Genomic DNA, 18,902 nt, shown 5'->3' on the forward strand with positions numbered 1-18,902 from the left:
TTTGAATTTTATCAATAACAAAGTTGAAGAAATTTGTGTGCTCTTTGGTTATATGAGTTCCTACATAATATCCACAATTTTTTCTCTTGGCCTGAAAACCCCTGGCCTTTTACTAGAAAGGTTTGCTGATCCCTACTCAAAGTGATATTTAAATAACAATGCTTATTTTTGGTTGTTATATTATTTTTTTATGTCTAAAGTATCTAATAAAATATTAAAATTACTTTAATCTGAAAAAAAAAAGCTGTTCCTGTTATTGGTATAATGTATTATGACGGGGGATATAAAAAAATGTAAAATATTTCGGGCATACTTGTGTGGTTAAATGGGATAAAGTTTGTGAAGCATTGGGCAGCAAGTACTAAACAAATGTCATTTTCTCTTTCTTGCTTCTAGACCTAATTCAAGGTAACACATAATTGGTTGGTTTGAGGGTAGGTGACTTAAAAAATATGGTGCACTATCTCTTGTTTCACTAGGTTTTACTGGGGGTGAAGTTAGTAAGTCGTGTTTAAGACAGATTGTATAAAATTTAGATCAGGGACGGAATCTTTTTCACATTTTTATATCCCCAAATTCCTGATGACAGTGACCTGGACTGTAGGATGTCTAATTATTCATGATGCCTTGGAAAAAGGCAAAACTCAGCAGGAGCCACAAGCAATACTTTGTACACATTTAAAAAAAGAGTATTTATAGGCTTATGTATTCATTTTTGCTACTGGCCTTGGATCTTTAAAGTCTTTAAAAATTTATATTCAGAGTGTTTTTCTGTTCATTTTTTATTTTATTAAGAGGAAACTATAAATAAAACTGAACAATGCCATCGTTTTTCATTAGCTGTAATGGCTTTGTGACAGGATGAAAGCTCATACAGTGTAATGCTTGATTTTTTTTCTTCCTCAAATGCTGCCAAGCTAGATCATTTAGAAATATTACAAAAATCTTCTGTACTGAGGAAAAAGCTTTTGACTCCAAATTTAAAAAAAAAGAGCATGTACATTACATCATGTGAAACCTTGTTAACTTTGGAAACTACTCTAATCACACATATTCCTTTGTCTTTACATTATTGTTTCTCTTATATTCACAATCTCTGCTGAAGCTGGAATGTAGCCTCCAAAATGATTTTAGAAATCTAAGGGCCAGTGTTTTTATTTTATCATGCTTCATATTTACCTTGAATTAAAATCTGTATTTCTTAAGTTACGATACTGGGAGCCAATTTTACAGTCATTTAATTTATTTTTAGCCTTTTTATTGAGGTGGGATTGGTTTATAGTATTATGTTTCATGTGTGCAACATTAGAATTTGACATCTAGTTTCCATCTGTCACCACACAACTGACCCCCTTACCCAGTTTGCCCTCCCTCTACCCCTCATTCCTTCTGGTAACCACTGACCTGCTGATCTGTTGTCTGTCTCTATGAGTTCTTTTTCATTTTTGTTTATTATATTCCACATATGAGTGAATTTGTACTATGGTATTTTTTGGGGGGAGGTCTTGACTTATTTCACTTAGCACAATACCCTCAAGGTCCATGCCCATTGTTGCAGATGGAAGGATTTCACCTTTTTATGGCTGAGTAGTGTTCCATTGTATACATCCACCACATTTCCTTCATCCATTCATCCATTGACAGGCACTTTGTTTCCATATCTTGGCTATTGTAAATAATGCTGCATGAACATAGGTGTGCATATCTTTTTGAAGTATTCGTACAGTCATTTTAATTGAAACAGTTTAGGCCTGAAAGGGGCCAACCACCTGTTTACAAAGAAGAAAGTGAGGCCAAGAGAGAAATTATGAAATACACTCATGGTCATACAGTTAGATAGTGGTAGAGCAAAGATAACAACCAGGCAAACCCCTGTGCTAAAATTTCCTAGTTGAAATGTTTTCCTTTTTGTAAATCTTCAAGGATGAAATCGTCCAGAAACTTGAGTGGGAAAAAATAATAGAAGTCCAAATTCTTATTTTTGAAATTAAGTTATGATTTAAATTGTTTCTACTTCTATAGAAACTTGAAAGTAAGTCAGTGGCTTTAGGAAACAAAAACCTAACAATGTACTATGAAAATGCACTGAATCAATGTTTCTATAGACAGATCATCGTCACAGTGTTAGGTGATGTTAAAATACTAGATTCTAGGCATTCAAATACAGAGCGAATGGGGGAACTTGTCAGCCCACAAGCTTCTCGTCTGGTCTCCTGGGCTTGTCAAATGGAGGGACTTTGGCCATTTGCAGACCTGGTGCCGCTATGTGCCATCTTTTGCTGCAGAAACTCTTGGGGACTTCGTGGGTTTGTGCAGTGGATTGTTTTAGAAAATAACCTGTAAATCTGTGCCTTTTTCTTTTCTTTCTTCTTTTTATTAATGTGCTTTTTAAAAGACAGTTGCCTGCATTTGCTTAAGAGCAAACTGGGAATAGCTGAGTAACTACAGAAGGGCTTGGAGCACATAAAGGAGGTGATCACTTCTAGCAGTTTATTTAACATTTAAGGAAACCCATCCTCTTTCACATTCTAGAAGGTCTCATGGACACTATTTCTAAAAGCTGTAGTGCTGTACGCAACATGAATAAATATAGTGTTTGTTTGCCCAGGAAAGTCACTGCGTCTGCCAGTCCTGGCTCTAATCCCAAGTCATCAACACCATAATCTTTGCGATATGTAGTTGTCTCGATTTTGGTTTTTTAACTTTTTGAACAATTAAGAGAGTTGAGCTTTCTACGGTTGGTCATTAAAGATAACTCAGTGATTTGTTTTGGAATGCAAGACTTGAAATGAGGGCAGCTCTCTCTGCAAACCAAGAAGCATTAAGCAAGGATAGTCATTAATACTGTGCTTACCGCACTTACGTGGATAGTTGCCAATAGCATCACCATTTTCTGGAACACTGTGTTCTCATTCTAGTTTGTTCATCTGTTGTATCTTTCTAGCCAAAAGTAAGTTGAAAGTTGTGAAAATATCAGGTGAATTTGGGGCCAGTTAGTTGTTTTAAATCACAAAGTTACTTTTGCAGAATTAATTTACTCATTAATGGTGTGTGGTTGCTCCTGGAAAATGTTCACAGTGTAAAAATATTTATTGAGAACCTCAGTGTGCATGTTAACTCAGTTACTGAGTTCGAGGAGAGACAGGTGGCAAATGCCAGTAGAGACTGGCCAGTCCTTAATAAAGCTGGAGTGAGATGAGTGTCAAGTCTGGGTGATCAGGGCTGGGGCTGGCCTCAGGGTACAGTTGTATGGGCTGGTATCAAAAGTGGTGATCACAGACTGGTAAGAACTAAAGACCTAGATGTGAACAGGGGCTCCCCATAGGAGAAGATAGCCCAAGGAAAGTGTTGGATAGGGAGCTGAGTGAGCTGGGCAGGCATCAGGTAAGGCATGATCGAGACTGAAGATGTGAGAGGAGGCAGAATTAGTCATGGCCCATGCAGTCAAATGGAAACCCTTTAATGCAAGGACTTAGTTACAAAAGTCTTTGGAAGATCTGAAAGCCAAATAGGAATGATGAGGTCACCCAGAGATTAGCAATAGCAGGAAACCACTAACACCTCTGAGGCTGGTGGAAGAAAGAGAAGGGGGGGTGGGCGTGTTGCTACCAGAAGCCAAGAGCTGGATCTACATGGAACCTGCCAGAAGCAGCTGGGACCATGGAGGGAAGGCCCATCTGGTAGGAGTGGAACCATGTGGAAGAAAAAAACCACTGCTGGAGATACCATCCAACATAGAGAAAGCAAAGGGCTTCTTTCTCTCTCCTCTCCTTCAGCCTCCCACCTAAATCTAGCTGGAGCCAGTTGGCAAGAGAGTCTGGAAAGGTAGTTTGTGAGGGGAGAAGGATCATGGGGGGACTGTGGGAGGGGAAGGGCAGGGAATGGATCCAGTTGTAAACAGGCAAACCACCAGCACACAGACACAAGTCTGGGGTGGGACTGGGGGGAGGCTCCCTTGTGCTGAAGGGAGGCCATAGCCCAATGGATCCCACTGGAGCAGCAGAACAAGACTTTCACGGAGGGTTAAAGAGCCTGGACCATTGGACTTCCCTGATTTCCCGCGGCTTGTGCCCGAGGGCCCTTCTTGTGTCGGGTGACTATTCCCTGGCCCCCTGGAAGCTCAGCCCCACTTGGGGAGGTCGCACTGTTTTCAGGCAGCGGGCGCTCGTTGTTAGGTTCCTACCCCACGCGAAGGCTCCGCAGCTGGCCTTTGACCTGGACTCGCAGAAACCTCTCTGTAAGTGGTTGAAACTCTCTGGATGAATGATGAAGAACCCCATGACCATGAGTAAAAAGTTCTGTATAGAAAGGGTCTTCTCGTGCCTTTGTGTCCTGGATGGCTGTTATAGAAGCAACGTGTTTCTGAGTTAGTCATGTAAATTCTCAACCACGAGTTAGGGCATCTTCCGGCCTCTGTCCCCCTTCTAGTCACTCTATGTGGAAAAATGGCCATTTTAATCATCGCTGTCGTCATTGTGACCATCTCCATGTCGTCATCACAGACTCTGAATACACTGTAAGTAGACCATAGTATTGCCCGCATTGCGGAGAGGGGGTGAGGTGAGCTGAGTTCAGCTGTCTGTAACCGTGTGATGATCATTTGTGGAATTGTCCCTATGTACCAGGCACTGCGCTGTAAGAATAGTTACGCAGTGGCTCTCAAAGCTCAGCATGACTTGGGGTCACCTTCGGGGCTTCTGAAACGCAGATAGCTGCTTCCACTCGGGGCCTCCCTCTCCGTTTCTGATTCAGCAGGTCTGGAGTAGGGCCTGGTCACTGGCATTTCTCGCTAGTTTCCAGGCTGTCCTGGTGCTGCTGGTCCTGGGACATGCTTTGCATTAGTGTCTTGGCTCTTTACCAAGGCAGATATTGTTACCTCGATCCTCCAGCAGAGCAACTGAGGCTTAAAGAGGCTGCAGAACTAGTTAAAGGCAGGTGGCTGAGAAGTGGTGGTGGGTGGTCATTGTTTGGGTCATATGTTGGTGTCCCCCAGGGCTTTGGTGTGGCCGGACCGATGGCTGCCATCCTCAGTGGACCAAGCCATGGCCACCTGTGGAATTCGTTGTTTGGTCTTACAGCCCTAGTCAATTTCTTTCTTATAGTTTATTCTGTGGTGAATGTAAATTGGTGGGTTACATTTAAAAAAAAAAAAAATTGGGTCTTGTTTGCACTGGTTAGTGGACTTTTACTTTTTGGTACAAATACCCCTGCTGATTGAGGCTGGTGGGTTTTCTGAGGCCGTGAGACCTTGCAGCCCTGCTCAGGGCATTCAGGGAGGGACCCTCAGCACGACCAGCTGACCTCTGTGCTGGGATTTTCCAGGGGTTAGTGGGACACCTGGGAGCCACCACCTACAGTGCGGGTCATTTGCCACCATGCTCGGACCTCTCGTCTTCTACCCCAGTGGGTGGCCTGTTGCCTTGGCGTTTTGTTTCACAACAAACCAAGGATATTTTTAATAAAATCCGTCTCCCACGTTGATGCATGCTGCTGCCTTCCCCAGCGACCTTCACAGGGTTGTGAATTCCTCACCCCTGCTCTCAGACACCCCACCGACAAATTCTGCCGAATTTCCCAAGTCACTCATTGAAAAAACAGCCCGCGGGAAGACCCAAGGCTTGCAGGATGAGAAGGGTGAGATAGTGTGCATAACACACCGCTCCTTCCCTACTGGGTTTCAATCACCTATTAATTATTAATTCAGAGTATCTTTATTTTTCCATCTGCAGGCTGCAAATGTGAACTCCAGCCATGTATTTTTAAATAGCTCCATTATGATCAAGCAAATTTGAATATCTCATGTAATTTATGACAACTGGGGTTTGCTTATAAAGGAAAAAGCTGTTTTGTAGATGGTTTCTATTTTTTTTTCATTTTGGTAAACTGTAGCCAGATTTTGAGTTAGGAAACATGTAAGCTACTTGCCATTGAATAGTCCTATAGATCACACTTGCAGAAGCTGCCATTGTGTTTCCTTTGCAGAAATAGTGAGGACCCAAAGTAGAGAAATCTATGTCCTGGGACCTGGACATAGATTAGAAAAATTGATGAATTTATAATAATGCAGATAATCTGGATAATAAAGATTTAAAAACAGCTTTACTTTGGCTATAAATACAGTTAATGCTGCCATCTGGAAAGAAAAAAATGTAAAATTATATTTTCTGTTACTTTAGAAATCGATTCCAAGAGTATTCATGTATTAATTACCCAGTCAGTATTAGGCAATCTGTTAGAAAATAACTGCTTGTGACCTTTTTTGAAGCACAGTTTTCAGATGCTGGTAAATATGTACCTGTAGCTTTCCAGTTGGCTCTAAAATATAGTTTTGTATTTTATGTAATGGGTTTAATACACAGAAAATTCTCATTGTATTTCTTCTAGAATTTTTATGAAAAGCCAGAGTCTTCTGTGGTGTTGTGTATCAGTGGTTTATTGCCGCATAGCAAACCTTCCCCAAACATAGTGGCTCAAAACAACAGTCCTTTATTGAATTCACAAGTAGGAAATCTGGACAGAGCTGGCACGGGAGGCTTACACATTATGCGCATCAGCTGGGGTGGTTCAGCAGAAGGATAGAGGGGCAGGGGTGGGAGGGCACCGGCAGGAAGGGCTGGAGAAGCCTCTTCCCAGACGCCCACTCACAAGGCTGGTGAGTTGGCTCTAGCTGTAGACTGGGAGCTCAGCTGGGGCCGAGGGCCAGGGGCCTTGGTTCCTCCTCACGTAAGACACTCCAAGAAGTGTCTGAACTTTCTCATTCCGTGGTAGCTGGGTTCTTAGAGTGCCAGTCCCAGGAGAACCAGGCGGCAATGATGTGGTCTCCAGGACAGCCTTGGAAGTCTCATGGCGTTACTTCTGTTGTGCTCTGTTGGTGGGCCGGTGTTGAAGGGGTGGGGACTCTAGACTCTACCTGTTGATGAGAGAATTTGACATCATGTCTTAGAACTGCCTACGTGCTATTAGGAGCTTCTGCTGAACATTGAACTGTGGCGTCTAAGTGAAGGATCGCTCACTTGTTGGTAGGGTGAGGCTGCACTGCTGCCGGTAAATTACATGCCCATTGGAATCTGCCTTGGCCCACTCAGGAGGCACGTGCTGCTTCAAGCTCGTGCCCGTCAGGCCTGCAGAGCAGTGCGCCCAGGTGAGTGGGTGAGGACAGCCTTGTTGGAGTGGTAGGGATGGAAGTCAGACTGCAGGGCTACCAGGAAAAATGTGGAGATGATGATGAGTTGGGGACAGTAGGTATGGACAGTGCTTTCACAGTGCTTAGCTGAGGTACAGAGAGAGAAAGGGCCATGAGACGATGATACCCAGCCGGCCAGTGTTCATTTTCTTTTCTTTCTTACTATTTTTATCAAGGATGGGAGAATTTGGAGGGTGAAGGAGAGGAACCAATACAAAAGGTAAGGTGATATTTTCCCGTTCACCTATGTGACTTAATTTTTCTTCTAGATCTTCGTAAGTGCAGGGATCCTGGCCCAGTTTCGTATCCATGGACATGATACACATTTGCTGCAGAGCAAAGGATTTCCACCTGGAGGAAAACATTGTGTGCGTGGGATGGCTCACCACCTGTGGTAGCCTCCTTCCTTCCCCTCCAGGGTGTGGCCCTTTGCCTGTCATTTTGTTTCACAATAGACCAACACAAAGATTTTAAATAAAAATCCATCTCCCCAGATGGATGCTGTGGCCATTCCCCAGAGATGCTCACTGGAATTCATAGAGTTCTTCTCTTGCCCTGACCTCAAACCCTCACCAACAAACTCTACCGATTTTCCCAAACCTCTCATTGAAGTACAACCACCCATGGGAAGACCCAGGGCTTGGAGGGTTTTAAGAAGCCCCCACACATGGCTCCAGGGACCAAATACTGATCTAGTCAGACACTCATTTTCTCTGAGTGTCAACTGGTGTTGTGAGCGATGTGAGATTGATTGCCTACAGCTGTAAGCGCTTTCTACACTGTAAGAATCGTCCACGGCAGAGCCTATTCAAATGTAAGGGACTGATTATTTATATCCCCGTGGGCCAGTGTGGGTGTTCACATTTTATTAGAAACCTAACTTCTTCTCTGAGGGTCATAGACTATCTGCTTCAGTCACTTTTCTCTTTTTTGACTTATGTAAGAAATTGGCCTGGAAATGTCAGCCATTGAAAAATTGCAATGGGTTTTTGCTTCATGATCTACAGTTGTAATGGACACAGTAATAACAGTGCTTTCTATGTGTAGTCTTTTTTTTTTCTTTTTTCTCAGGAGTGAAAACCACTGACTGGGGTAAATAATGGGACAGTGGTGTTTCATCTGGGGAACCATGTCACATGTCTTTGGAAGACACATTTTCTCTGACGCGTGTGAAATGGTTGAAGACATTTTAGAAATTATTCCTGTTGGTGTGGCAGTGGTCTGAGGCACACACCATGCAGGGAGTATTTTAATCCAGTTTGTAATTTGTGCTAATTAACTGCTAGATGAAAAGAATTTCAGCTTTAGTTAATTTCATTTTTCAGCAATTTGCACATTTGTACAGCACTGTACATTTAGATTATTGCAATGCACAAATATATAATATTTTTTAGTACAGCATCTCTTTCAGATCAACTACAGTCTTTCTAATCAAAACTTCCAATGGGAGCAATGGATGAGACCCGAGTTATGCGTTTATTTCCTAAGTTTCCTGTTCAGCAGAGGAAGCTCATGGGTTGAAAAGGTCGCGTATAGAGATTGATGCTGAAATGTTTGGCTCGGGAATTAATTGTTTTGGACGTCGGCTGGCGGGAAGCACATTGGTGGTTTGAGGCCTCAGTGATGCCTGCTTCATTCTGGTGGAGTGACAGTCACAAATACAGTCACATTGTGCACATTTCTGCAGTTCTTAGTGTAAACAGCAGCCCTGAGTCTGCCAGTGTATCTAAACTGCATAGTAAACACTTAAACAGCAGGGAGGGCATTTGAAAAACCTGTCTTTGGTGTTTGCATTTCGTAGTGTGTGTGTGCATCTGTGATCTACACGATTTTGTCCCTGACAGAAATTTCTGTGCCAAGTGTGAGAAGTGGACATAGGTGACCGAGTTGGAGTCGAGTTAGAGAAGGGAGAGACCCGACTGACCATGGGCCCCATGTCTAGTCCTGCAACCACGGTGACTCATTCCCTCTTGTTTTTCCAGGGTGTGAATGGATTGGTACTGTCCCTCTCTTGGATTGCTACCTTCCCGAAGATTCTTGCCCAGGCCAGCTTGTCTTCTCTTGTACTAACCAGGGGTAAGGGAGAGGTAGGGAGCAACCTGGGTGTGCGGAGGAGCCCGAGTTCTATGTGGCCCAGGTTTCCACGTGAACCGAGCATGGCGCTCAGACCAGAGTGCACATTTGTTCGGGCCTTTGCTGTCGTTTCCATTTCTGGGACGCCCCTTCTGTGTGCAGTGTTGGTGGGAGGCAGGCATCCGCCCTGGCTGATCACAGGTACGCCTCCCAGCACAGCCGACTGGATGCTCCTCGCAGGAACTCTGCATCAAAGAGGAAGGTGGCTGGATCTGTCTGTGGCCATGGTGGCAGCACTCCTGTGGGTGTCCCCAGAGGGCGCCTCCTGTGGATAAAGCGAGAGAGAGCTCATCTGGTTTTTTCCTAAGCTGGCAAATATCAGCTTCAGCCCTATGATCAACAGTCCTGACTGACATAGAGGTCCCCTCTATGAAACCCGTGTTGCCATTGGTTTCTCACTCTTTTTGGCCCTCCATTTTTGGGCCATTCTTGTGGGTCTTATCCTGCCCTGGGTGGAGCATGACGGACAGCTGACGTTTCCCATCCTCTGTTAGCCAAAGTGGGTTCACTAGAGCGTGTATGTTCCTGTCCTTTGGTCTGAGTGTAGGTAGGTGCCACTATCTGAGTTCTACAGGTGATCAGACAGCTTCAGTGAAGTCGAATGATTCACCCAAGGTCGTAGGGCTGTTAAGTGGCAGGAGTAGGACTCGAACCCACGCCTCCTGACTCCCAGATCACCTTTTCTTGCTCATTCTCAAGGGTCAAAGTTAGTCTTGAAATGAAACATCCTTTATTGAAAGATCACACCTACTAGATTCAGAAAACTCAGTGACTAAGAACTGAGGATGAGCAGCGTTTGAGTAAGAACAGTTACCAGCTGGTGTGGTCACCACAAGCAGTCCTGTTCTGAGTTCCCTGGGGACATGTGGCTCGTATTAGGTTCCATTACCTAGGAAGAGTAGGGGCTGGTAGGCTGAACACCTTCTGTCTCTCTTCTCTATTTGAGACAACACTGCGCTTGGCAATGGTGATGGTCAGGGACCAGCCAGGATCTACACCTAGGTCCTTCCTCTAGTCCCAACCCAGCCCCACAGGACAGCACAGGTCAGCTCCCAAGTCTAGGTAGTGTACTTTGAAACTGCTCTTTTCACAGAGCTCTTAACACTAAGAACTAGTTAATACTAATTAGGGTCATCCCAAAATAACTCTGCCCCCCTTTTTTTGCAAAGAGAATGTGCTTATTGCCGATAGATTAGGAAATACAAATAAACAAAAGGAAATAAAGAAAAATACTCATCTTGCCATCTGGAAATAACCACTTTAAACATATATTTTTCCAGACCTTCTTACTGTTAAATTTTTATGACCCTGCTCTTAGCTTTTTTACATACATATCTCATCAAGTCTTCCCAATTTGCAAGGTATTATAATCCCCATTTTATAGAAAAGAGAACCATGGCTTAAAAGAGATCTAATTTTAAAGGTTGTGCTCTTAACCATAACCATAAATATCCATGTTATAAATGTATAATTATTAAATGAATACTTACCGAGCACCACCTCCCAAATCCGTTCATGCTGTAGAAGGGTGGGTTGTGCAGAATTCGTGAGAATTGGGCTGCAGCAGAAAGTGTGTGAGCTGGGATGGGTCCAGGTTTTGTGGGGCCTGACGCTTGTGCAATTTTGGTTTTCTTTTTAAGAGAAAAATATAAAATTTTGAATACCGAATTAGATACAGAAGTGAATAGTTACTTATAACGAGAAAAGGAATCACAAGAAACCCCTGAAGCTTTGGAGCTTCAAATCCCCCCTTTTCCTGCTGAGCTCTCCTTAGGTGGTGGACCAGAAAAGCATCCTTAGTGAGGCTTCCTGATGGGACCACGGCTTTTCCTCCTGCCCAGAATGCTCTACCCAACCAGGGCTGGTGTCAGAGAGGGGTCCTGCTGCTTAAGCCTCATTGTGTTCCCAGGCTTAGTGGGAGACAGTGTGTCGGGGAGACCCTGGATCCCAGGGGGTGGCCAGGGGAGGAGGCACCTCTTCTGAGCTGAGAGCTGAGGGGAGTGTGGAGCGTCATCCCAGCAGGAGTGACATAGTGTTCTTGTCCCATTTCAAATGCTATAAATATTGGCTGGCCTTTTCTTCTCATAGTCTTACAGTTTCATATCTTTGCTAGATCTAGAGTTTAATTTGGTGAATGTTTTGGAGTAGGAATCTAATTTTTTATTATTATTTTTCTTCAAATCTTAACCAGTTGCTTCAATACCATTTGTTTGCAAATTTTTAAATGTTCAGTTCTAGGTAGTTTTTAAAATTTTTGTTATAAAAGGGATCTTATATCCTTCCCCCCTAATCTTTTCTAACTGGCTGATGTTGGTATGTAGAAGGGCTTTAAAAAAAAAAAATTGACACATTACCAAACTCTTAGTAATTCTGATAGTTTTTCAGTTGTTAGGCCTTTTTATCTTGTTTCTACTTTTGGAAACCCATTTTTGGAGGTGGCCAGGGCATGGTGACCTGATCATTGTGACCTGATCAGGTAGGATTACTGATCACGATAATTGTGATTAGGGTAAAGGTCAGGGTGCCAAGACCTTGGGGAATTTATCACAAATCATCCAAAGCCTGACCTAGTGTGAATCACACCACAGATCTGATCACATATCCCTACCTGACATTTAACTTGGGTACAGCCCTGTGATAGTACCCAGCTGCTTGTGAGTCCCCCTGTCTGTCCTGTCTGACATGGCAGATCAGTTTCCCCAGGGTTGTTTAAAGGGATGCTGTGCCCAAGGTGAACTTGCTCTGCCTGCTCCTCCCTGAATAAAGGGCTGCACCCCACTGAACTTGTCAGATATAAGCACAGATTTTAGGGATTTCCTAAACGTTAGTGAGTGTTGTTCCTGGACTTGTCTGGGCCCCTGCTGCAGCACCCCGCCTTCAAATGCACAGCGGGACTGTATTGTCCCTGATCTGTGCCTGCCAGAAAGGCTGCTGAGACCTAGATCTCCAACGTGGGCAGACAGGCCTGGCCCAGATCAGCAGCTTTACTCAAGCTGTGCTGTGGCATGGCCCGGAATCGCAGGGAGGTGAGTAACCTGAGACCAGTATCTATGACTGACTTGTGGTTTAGACCGGTTTGCTTGAGCATCATTTCACACTGAAGCAACATAGTTTGTGGGCTTTACACCCCTGCATGTGCGTCAGTGAGTGCTCTCCTTGCAGAGAACCAGAAGGGGGAAGACCCCAAGTCCCAGGGCATGGCAGTGATGGGGTCGTGTTTATAATCTTACAGGTGCTGGTATGAGGCAGAGGGAAGTGTCCCCAGTGGGAGGGAAATTGGGAAACCTTCTGCTTGGGGTCTGCTGGGAGCCATTTTATTCCTAATTAGGAAGAGCCCGTAGGAATGGAAGTAAGTTAGCTTCTCAACTCATTAGCAAACTTTCTGATTAGACCTTCCTGGCACATGGCCTGGTGGCCAAAAGCAGGGAGAGGAGAGACAGCCCCACCACTAGCAGCTGCTGGGCCTGGGGCAGGAAGACAAATGGAGGCTTCCATACCATGTTTCTAAATAAATATTTCATTAAATTTTTTTTTCAATTACAGTTTATGTTCAATATTATCCTTTATTAGTTTCAGATGTACAGCATAGTGGTTAGATAATCATATACTTTACAGAGAGGTCCCCCTGATATTATAAGTACCCACTGGTCCCATACATAGTTATTACAATATTATTGACTGTATTCCCTATGCTGTACTTTACATCCCCAGGACTATTCTGTAACTACTAATTTGTACTTCTTTTTTTTTTTTTTTTTAATATATCTTTATTGATTTCAGAGAGAGGAAGGGAGAGAGAGAAAGATAGAAACATCAATCATGAGTCATTGATCGGCTGCCTCCTGCAGGCCCCCGACTGGGGATGGAGCCCGAAACCTGGGCATGTGCCCTGACAGGGAATCAGACCGTGATCTCCTGGATCCTAGGTCGATGCTCAACTGCTGAGCCGCGCCCTGCCGGGCCCAATTTGTACTTCTTAATCTTTTACCGTTCCACCCAACCCTCCTCTCTGTCAACCATCAGTCTGTTTCCTGTACCTATGAGCCTGCTTCTGTTTTGTTTATTTCGTTCATTAGATGCCACATATAAATGAAATCATATAGTATTTGTCTTTGGCTTATTTCACTTAGCATATACCCCCCAAAACTAAAGCATATCTCAAAGTTATAAGTCAGCCTCATTATAAATCCAGTTCTGTTCTCCTCTCTTGATTAATATACTTTCATTATATCCTGGGCAGCTAGATTCAAGTGCAGAATTCTCAGAATCCCCAAGTTCCTTGTCCAGAATCTCCCTTCAGTACACGTGGACATCTTTGGCCATAGTCCCAAGTCTGCCTGTACCCTCTGCAAACAGCCTCCCTTGTATAACTGCAGGAGGGGTCCACCTTTGAGAGATTGGACTAGGCAGGTACTGAAGCAAGTCTCAGGGACCTGTGGTGTGGTCTGGAAGATGGGGCAGGGTCTGGGTTGGTGCTTCCCAGGGGCTCTGTGAACTGGCTCCACAGGTGTGGTGAGGCTGGAGGAGGTGTGAGCAGAGCCTTCTGACCATGGTGTGCAGGGCACAGGCGCAGACTCTTGCCCAGCCTAAGATTGGTAGGGCGGGGGATGGAGATGGGAGGAGGGGATGGGGCAGAGGAGAGCCTGGAGCCCCGTCCAGGGCAGGTGACGTGCTGTAAGGGGTGAGATCAGCCATTCCAGGCACAGGGGCCCTGGGAAGTGCCAAATTGTGTTCTTAGAAATGGCCTTTTAACTTCTGGATTGTGGGTAATTCATGTTCAGAATCACCACTCGTCTGATGTAGGCCCTGCGGCCGCGTGCTGCCCCTTCCTCAGACCCCTCTCCTTTCCAGTGCCCAGTTCTTCCTTAGAGGGAGGCTCGGTTTTGGTGGCCACAGGAGCCAGTAGTGGGGTTGGGGGCAAAGGAAGGGGAAATGGCTTCTCTCTCCCTGCTCCCCTCCCCTCACTCTGCTCTTCCAGATCTGCCGGGCTGGTCCTCATTCTTTGCCCCAAGTCCCCACACCCACCCAATACCTGTCTTTCCATTTCATATCTGTTTTCCTTTCCTGTTCCTATTTTTTGCCCGAGAATTTCTTTCTTCTTAGTGGTTGGTGGCGGTGGCTTGGTGGGGACAGTGGGGGCTTCACAGGAGGTGGGAGATGCTCCCCCTGCATCCCAGGGAGCTGTGGTACCATGGTCCCAGTACTCTGTTCAAGTATTTTACAAGTTACTTAGGCTTTTGTGGGTTGACATGGAAACCCAACAACCCCTAATGGCATTATTTCTATGGATAAGGACCTCCCCAGTTTCAAAGAACTGATTTGCAAGTAAACTTTCAGAACAAGACATGTTTGTCACTGTGGCTGCTATTTTTAGAAGTTTGGATCTGAAAGGTGCTCTGGGTACTTCAGTAAATGGATTGAATTACATCTAAAGTGGTGTGTGGGGCCCCGTTCCAGTTCCGAAGCACCTACGATTTTTGTCGGTCTCCCTCGTTTTCGTAGGGGAGGAAACTACTCTCAGAGAGTGTGAAGTGATTTATGTAAACGAAACACAAAGGCTGCATGGTCAGGCCCCCGAGCCCACCTTGCTGCCACCTTCTGTTGCTGTCAGGATGCGGGCGGATTGAGCCCCAGCATCGGCTTGGGGGCGGGGGGCTCAGGGAGGGCCTCCAGGGGAGCACGCGGCCTTGAACCACCGTGGAGGCTGCTGGCGCCACCTGCGTGCCCGGGAGCCTCAGCACCACTGGTCAGGCCTCATACACTTGACCATGTTAACGTGAGACCGTATTTGAAGAAAAGAAACAAGAATACTAGCTCCTTAGAGTCTAAAGGTGGCCTCGGGGGTGATTGACATTCTCAAAAGTGTCCTCCTCTGTATTTTAAAACGAGATGGATCTGTATGTGGAGTAAATGGTTGGAAATTTTTTATGGCTCCCCAGAAGTCTAGAATTTCCTTACTTTTAAGAGTTCTAGTGTGCAGAATAGTAACTACTGTTTTTCAGAACTTGATGAAATTTATTTTCTGTGGTACCGATTGCATAACATCCACGAGGCTGTTTGCCATCTGTAATGTAGGCACAGTGACACGTCAGGATGATTGGACGACAGAAAGGGGAAGCGCCCGGCGCTGTGCCTGCTGAACCAGTTGTCCTCATTGTGTGGCTTCCATTCTTGCGGTGGTCGCTGTCCCTGTAATCAGGAATTCTCGGTCACCCAGGAGTCTCTTCTTATCTGGTCCTCAACAGGTTTCCTGTGCTTTCTGGGGCCTCCTCCTTGCTCTGAGGTGTTTTCTGTCACTCCAGAGGAATGTCTCTCACATTCTGAAGAGCTCTCTTTTATGAGTCAAGAGGCGCAGAGTCTCTTCTTTTTAAAGATGTTTTAAAGATTTTAGATTTGTTATGTTCCAGGAATTACTTTCCAGTCCCCTCTGCTACGTTGGAGCCTTTCAGTTTGGCTTTTTTCCCCTTGACCTTTTCCTGTACACCATCAGTCTGGATCTTCTTTTCTTAATAAGCTGGGGACACAGGAATATTCCGTGAGCGTATTTACCTTCTCTGTTGGGTGCCTGATTTGCATTTATGTCAGGTATCATTAGCAATTGCCCAGCTAAGAGGACAACGTAAGACAAGACTTTGTAAAGTTGAGCTGCCGTTTTTCTGCAGCTTCTTCTGGAACAGTCTCTGTTCTGTCCCTGGTTATCTGAGGAATTACCGGTCTGGAGTTTCCCTCTCCCTTGCCTGACCTTTGCCAGGGCTGGGTTGGCTGGGTTTCAGTATCTCACGCGAATTCTCACCATCCCATCTCCTGTAGGCCACAGAGACCTCTCTCTGCCTCCCGTCCATCCCTTTGCCCCCCAGTGCTGGGTGTTAAGGTTAAAGCGATTGTCTAACATTTGGGATTAGGCCCCGAGGCAGTGACTTGGGAAATGTGTTTGCAATGTAGCTGAGCAGCATTTAGTGGGGTATAATGTTTTCCAGACAATTTGAAAATTTCAGTCATCTGTGACTTAACATTCCCCACAGAGGAATCCCCCTGTGTCCCCGCTGACTTCTCTGCGTTTCCTGTCCACATGCTCTCTCACTCTTCAGAATGACTTCTCACAGCTCTTCTCCTCGAACCTCCAGCGTCTCCTCACCCTCCCTTAATGTCAGCTGGGGACCTTGCTTCTTATTTCACTGATGAGCTAAAAACACTTTGGAGACCATGACTCCATCCTTTCAATACTAAGACTACAAACCCACCCCATCTGGCCTTCCCGAGTCTGGGTTTCTTTCCTGCCAAACCAACATACGCATCCATGGCCCTGTCCAAGGCCCGCCCGTCTTGCTCTGGCTTCTGCCTCCTCTCACTTACTCAGGGGTATTACTCTAACGCTGGTCTTTTTTCCCTGCATCATTAATTTTTCCTCTCCTGGGTCAGCCCTACCAGCATACAGAAATTTCTTCTGAAAATAATGTGCTCTTGAACTCACTTCTGTCTGCAGCTACTGCTGCTCTTTTACCTCCAGCCCCTCGGTTCGCGTCCTGCCTCTATTGGTGGTTTGTCTTCCTCTTACCAGTGTCTCAATGCTGGACACCCCCAGGCTCAGGGGCTGAGTCCCTTCCTTCCTCTCTCCACTTACTTTATAGATGTCCTTACCCAGTTCCATCCCTTTATTTCTTCCAATATTTATTTTGGGTCTTAATTCCATTATCTGCTCCTTTTTATCTTTAGTATTGTTCCACAGTCTCCCGAGGCTGTAATTTTTATTATTTTTTTATATCGTTCTCTCTGTTCTTCCAGACTGGGTCATTCCCATTGATCTTCAAGTTTCCTGGCCTTTCCTCTTTCATTTCCATTCTGCTTTCTCAGTGATCCCATGAGTTTTTGATTATAGATAGTATAGTTTTCAGTTCTATAATTTCCATTTGCTTCTTATAGTTTCTGTTTCTCTGCTGGGAACACCCAGCTTTCCATTGATTTTGAGAGCATTTACCTCATGGGACATAACTATAATAGCTGCTCTAAAGCCTTTGCTTGAAAATTCTATCATCTTGGTCATATTGAGTTGGCATCTATGGATTATTCTGTCCCTTGGGAACTGGCTGCATTTCCCTGGTTCTTTCTGCAGGGAGGAATTTTGCATTGTCCTGCACGTTGTGAAGGTTATGCTGTGTAAACGCTGGGTCCTTTTGTACTCCCAGATAATGTTTGTGTTTTTTGTTTATAGCAGGCAATCAACATGGTTCAGTGTAGGCCACCCTCTGCGTCCCCCTGTCTGAGTGGAGGTTCCAACATAGTTGTTTTCCAAACGCTCTGCTTTCTGTTCTGGGTCTGTCCTGACACATGCAACTCAGGGATGAGCTCGAGACTTGGGTGGGTTCACGCACAGAAGTCGCTCCCCTTCCCTAGCTCTCTCCTCTCTGTGGTTCACTCATACTTGTTGGCTCACAGGAGAGGGACTGATGGGTTTTCTCTCCAAGATCTGTCTGACTGTGGGCCTCTGTGAATGGGGCTCACCCTTGGGGCAAAGCTGAGGGACAGGGAGGGGGGGGAGAGGGAGAGGGGTGGGGAGAGGAAAAGGGGGGTTAACCATTTGCAGGTTACTTTTCCAACTTTTGCCTTCTTTCTACACTCTGCTCCCCCCCCCCAATTTTCTTACTGCTGTAAAATACACATAACTTAAAATTTGCCATTTTAACCATTTTAAGTATATAATTCAGTACTATTAAATACATTAATAATGTTGTGCATCCATCACCACCATCCATCTCTATAGCTCTTTTCATCTTACAAAACTGGAATCTTATCCTTACAAAACTAGAAACCTATATATATTAGAGAATGACTCCCCATTCCCCCCTCTTCCCCCAGTCCCTGGAAACAACCATTCTACTTTCTGCCTCTATGATTTTAACTATTCTAAGTATCTCATATAAGTGGAATCATACAGTAGCTGCCTTTTTTAGTGACTGGCTTATTTCACTTGGGATAATGTTTCCATGTTCTACCATTTGCCAGAGTAGACTTCCTTTTTAAGGCTGAGTAATATTTTATCATGTGTATATACCACATTTTGTTTATCGGTTCATCTATTCGTAGACATGTGGGTTGCTTCTACATTTTAGGTACTGTGAATAATGCTGCTATGAACATGGGTGTACAAATATCTCCTTGAGATGATGATTTCAAATTTTTTTTTTTATATATCTTTATTGATTTCAGAGAGAGGAAAGGAGAGGGAGAGAGAGAAACATCAATGATGAGAGAGTCATTGATCGCCTGCCTCCTGCACGCCCCCAGCTGGGGATCGAGCCCGCAACCCGGGCATGTGCCCTGACCGAGAATCGAACCCCAATTACCTAGATCCTGGGTCAACGCTCAGCCGCTGAGCCACTCCCGGCCGGGTGATATATCTTTATTGATTTTTAGAGAGAGAGAAAAGGAGAGGGGGAGAGAGAGAGAAACATTGATCGATTGCCTCCCCGTGTCCTGACTGGGGATCGAACCGGCAACCTGGATGTCTGCCCTGACTGGGTATCAAACCCGTGACCTTTCGGTGTATGGGATGCTGCTGCAACCAACTGAGCCGCACCGGCCAGGGCCA

At 45.0% G+C, this 18,902-nt stretch overlaps 1 protein-coding gene across 7 annotated transcripts in view; it reads left to right on the forward strand.

Moving 5' to 3' along the window:
- CSGALNACT1 (chondroitin sulfate N-acetylgalactosaminyltransferase 1) overlaps nucleotides 1-18,902 on the forward strand; it is a 268,054-nt gene that overhangs the window by 46,187 nt on the left and 202,965 nt on the right. Inside the window, exon 1 of one of the 7 annotated variants that reach the window (XM_081128073.1) lies at nucleotides 7,384-7,403. The exons of the other annotated variants lie outside the window; for them this stretch is intronic. The gene's annotated coding sequence lies outside the window, so the exon portion shown is untranslated. Of the gene's footprint in view, nucleotides 1-7,383; nucleotides 7,404-18,902 lie in introns of those variants that run through there. 7 annotated transcript variants of the gene reach the window in all.

The sequence above is a fragment of the Miniopterus schreibersii genome (genome assembly GCF_964146895.1).
Source record: "Miniopterus schreibersii genome assembly, chromosome: 2".
NCBI classification, from domain to species: Eukaryota; Metazoa; Chordata; class Mammalia; order Chiroptera; family Miniopteridae; genus Miniopterus; species Miniopterus schreibersii.